We start from the raw sequence: 4,867 nt of genomic DNA on the forward strand, positions 1-4,867 counted from the left end.
CCGATAGAAGCCGTCAGAGGAAAAAATATGTGGTTCAAGATCGTGTTGCTAAGCTACAGGAGCAAGTGAGGATGATAATGTCAGGCTCAGTCACCCAACCTCAAGCTAATCAGCAGATAGAAGAAGTTGGATTCGATGCTACCGGCCAGGGATCTCAGCGGAAAAGCAGTGTGGCTTCCACGGAGCTGTCGGGTGATGATGCAGATGTGGATCCGCAGATGGCTCCTCCCTCCCTTGTGGATCCACAGATGGCTCCTCTCTACCCTGTGGATTATATCACAGAGTCGACACCTTGTGAGCTACATTTCAAAACGATGGGCTACTTAACGCTCAAGGCGGCGATCGGCTATGTCTTACCGCCGATGCCGATCAAAGATACCACTTCAAACCGGTTCCACCCGGCTACGCCGTTGCCGGGGTGGATCAAGTTATGGATGGGTATGGGCCGCTGAGGCTTGACCACCCTGCCGGTGAAGGGGATTTGCCAGAGCTGGGAGAAGCCAAGAACACTACAGTTCTATGGCGAAAGGAATTCATTGTGATTCCGGGTTGGAAGGCGCCAACAAGGCCTCCACCGAGCCAGCATTCTCCACCGATGCATCCGTCTCCAGTGCGTCAGCCTTCTCCGCCGCCGCGTGAGCCTTCTCCCCCGCCGCGTGAGCCTTCTCCGCAGCCCACCACTCAGTCTAAGAGCAAAAGGCGGACCGCTACGGCATTGAGTCGTAACCGATCACCGAAACACAAACAAGAGCCCATCCCAAGAGTGCCTAAGGTTCCTCCCAAGAGACCTTATGACTATACAGATGAGGAAAATGACAAGATCGCAAAGGAACAACACATGAAATCCATGTTTGGCAAGAAAAAGCCCCAGCCTGAGCCCGAGCCAGCTATATCCAAGGAAAAGAAGTTGAAACTGCTGAAGAGCCTTCATCAACATGAGCCAAGTCTTTCATCAAACTATGATCGGTCTATTCGCAAGTCAAATGTGGTAGCAAGAGAGCGGTGGCAAAAAATTAAGGAAGAAGGGAAACCAGTTCCCCAGCTTGGAACCCAGAAAACTCGTGCCCCCCGCTCCAAGTGTATCCCGATGTCCTGCAGTTCCTTGATCCGGAGATGGTAAAACTATACAAAGATGAGGCAGATGCGGCCAGTATGAGTATTCCTGAGTACTTAAGCCGCATCGAAATCATGTTCACGGACCCTATCCAAATAGCATACCATTACACGTACGGGCAACCTCTTGTCAGAGCTGAGTTGCCTCATCTATGAACACAAATGCGAAGACTACATAATTGGTACTTGGATGCATGTAAGGACGGTCAAAACTGGATCATGGTGGCAATCAAAGATGAGCACTACGGGTGAACTGATGTGATGAACATCGAATTTTGTGAATTATTTCAGTTATTCAATCAAGACGCCCTCGACAAATCTCTGCTGAGTGTCTACTGTCTGTAAGTATTATTTATGTAATTAAGTCTCTACCGCGGCTCGTCCATTGCATGCATATAACTATCTATATTATATTATGCAGAATGAAGATCCGCGAATGCCGCAAGGGGCAAATCTATGATCTAGGGTTCGTTGACCCATATGCCGTGAATGGGTATACTGTTGATAGCTCTCCCAAGGACACAGAGAATAACTTGGTATATGTCTTAAGGAAAAACTCATACAAAAGGGCAATACTATTTCCTTACAACTTCGCGTGAGTGTAACTGTCTTCACACATTAATTTTTTTTCGCTTAATCCATGTGTTAAGTGTAATTGATGAGTTATGCATATGTGTCTGCAGGTTTCACTATATCCTGCTAGTCATTGAACCCGACACCGGGGTAGTAGAAGTCATGGAGTCGAAGAGTAAACCCCTTGAGGCGTGGGGGGACATGGCTGATATCCTCCACAAGGCTTGGAAACGATTCGCCAACAAGTCTCCGGGTTTACAGAATAAAGAGCTTCGAATAAAACATGTACCGGTAAGTACTCATCTCTTTGATTCTAGTTTCAATACCATTATTATCATTCTTAATTATATATTGTTTTGATTGAACTTTGTTCTCGTAAAGTGCTTGTAATATCCCAGTTAATGGGGTTACAAAAATAGAGAAAACAGATGTGTGCATTGCATTCATGCATAGAAAATCTGGGGAATTTTCGCGCTTTAAAGTAAAACAGATCCACGATAGCTGAAGTTTCACTTGACCTTGGTGGAATTGAAGTAGCTCATCAAGTCAAGCGCTATAAACCTCAATGTGACTTTGCCAAAACTTTGTTTTGGGTAGAGGTGTTTTGATCCAAGGGGTTAGATCAAATGGAACTAGTAATCAACACAACAACACTTTACTCAATGATCAATTACTTGATCTTATAAAAGATTACAATATGGTAATCCTTGTCATAATATATGAACACCAGTTCAATTAAAAATCAAGTAACAATAAAGTGGAGAAACCATTCTTCCCTCATCTTCTCCATGTCTTAAACTAATCCTTGATCCTATCATGAACCTCATGGTATCCATTCCATTTCAACATTGGAATAATAACAAGGAGATCCACTCAAGAAATATAATTCTTCTCTATTCCAAATAGTTATACATCAAACCTAGAGAGGTGAGAGTTCTATTATAATTATTAAATAAGCAATAACAAAACTTGAGTTAAACCTTGGATATACATCCAAGTATTCAAATCATCATCTTCAAGACAACCCTAGAGAGAGATAACCATTAATGTTAAACATAGATCTTGATGATCACATCAACCACTATGGAGCCTAATATTAGGTTAGCATTGAAGTCCTTCCCAAATGAGAGAGACCATCCATACTAATCCTAGTTCTATCTATTCAAATATCCAAATGGTTAAACCATCAGTTCTTGAGGGAACTTTAAGTAAATATCTCAGGCATTTCCCTAGGATATAAAACTATTGAGACAACCATGACCATGACCATCCTAGAAAGTAAAATAGAAGTGATATATTCTAGTTGAACAAGACAATGCTTGATCATGGAAGTGAGAACCCATTCCATTAGAAATACTTTAGGAAGCCAAACCTTGATCATTATAAATTGAGTGATGATCATAAACCCTAAGAACTTGAGATAAAGATATTAAGAACAAGTTGATCATGCCTAATCCAGGATCATGCTCTTGAGGTATGTGAGGATAAGTTAAACCTTAATAAGATAAGTAGATATCATTCACCACATGAAATTATAGGGAGGTAACTAGTAAGCAACCCTAGGTTTATATCTTATCTTTTACTTATGAACCATTTGGTGATCATAAGTAGAATCCTACCATACCTATATTTCATAAAGTAAAGAACCTAAGAAAACCTTAGAGTAAAACTCCATAATTAATATGGTGAGAAACCATTCATCCATAAGACCAAAGTTAACTATAAAAAGAACTATAACTAATGTAGTTACTTTAATGGTAGAATTGAGGATAATAATAGAAGTTAATTGGTAGAAGATAAAACTAATTCTCAATATCTTAGTAACTAAAGGAGAACATAAAATGTTAATTTAACCACCACCTCATCATGGTTAGGGGAGATTAACCCTAGCACATGCAATATGGTGACACCTCATCTTTACAACCTATAATTAAATCTCAACCTTAGTTTGTGTATTCCCATGGTGATCATAATGTAAAGCTATGCCTAAGTGAAATTTAAACCAATTGCCATTAGGTAAACATCATCTGCATCCTAGTATGGCATATCAATTAAATCTTATGCTTCACTTCTTGAACATAAGAAACAAACCTTATACTACATTTTATAATTAAAATCATATGTGTGGTAATGAACCACTCAACTTTAAAACCAAGATCAAACCATAATTAGAGTTGTATTACTCAATGTATTTCAAGGTGCTATTAAAATATAATAATAGTGCTATCTCGAAATAGGGTTATAATCCAAACTACAAAATCTTAATAATAAAGGTCACATAAAATCATATGCATGGGACTAAATTCTCAATTAAGAGCTCAAACCCTAATGATAAATTATAAAACCCTTAGAGTAGAAATTATCAACTCTAATAATTAAAAATAGATTTGATTACACAAGAAAAAAGAAATTAAAATGAGGGCATAAAATCATGATTAATTACAATTTGTAATAAAGCTCACATATGTGAAATGTTTAATCAAAACAATTGAGTATTACCATAATACTTTTATCAGTCTTCATAAAAGACCAATTGTCCAACACCTGCAAAACAGAATGATTGAAATTTGAATTAAAAACAGAAATCAAAAGAGAAATACAAAACAGAAAATAAATAAAAGAGAAAAAGAAGAAAAGCCTCACCTGGACCTCACACAGCCGCCACAGCCCACCAGCAGCCCAGCTGCCGAGCCCGAACCGGCCCGGACCACGGCCCAGGAGCGACCCAACATACCGAGTCACGGGAGGGGCCTCGTCTTCTTCCTCCTGCGCATGAACGCCACGGCGAAGACGTGACCGAGTTCGCCGGCCACCTCCTCGTCGAGGATATGGATGCCCCGGACGCCAGAGACCAAGCCAAAGCTGACCGTAAACTCCATCGCGTCCACCTTATCCGGCGTTGCTAAGATTCGTGCCCAAAACGAGCAGCAACATAGCCAAGCATCCCGGCCAGTCGCCGCCGTCGTACCACCATCACAATGAACGCCGAGAGCTACAAATAGGCCAGAACGACCTCCGTGAATTCGTTGTTCCGTGAAGCCACTCCATCCTTCCCCAAACCCTCTCAATCTCTCACAATCCCCACTTACTGGCCGCCGGAGTCGAGCAAGGACCCGACGACTGGAGCCATGCCGGAGCTCAGGGTTAGGTCGAGGAGGTGCGCCTCGACGTCTTCTTCATT

The sequence above is a fragment of the Lolium rigidum genome, chromosome 6 (assembly GCF_022539505.1).
Source record: "Lolium rigidum isolate FL_2022 chromosome 6, APGP_CSIRO_Lrig_0.1, whole genome shotgun sequence".
Lineage (NCBI taxonomy): Eukaryota > Viridiplantae > Streptophyta > Magnoliopsida > Poales > Poaceae > Lolium > Lolium rigidum.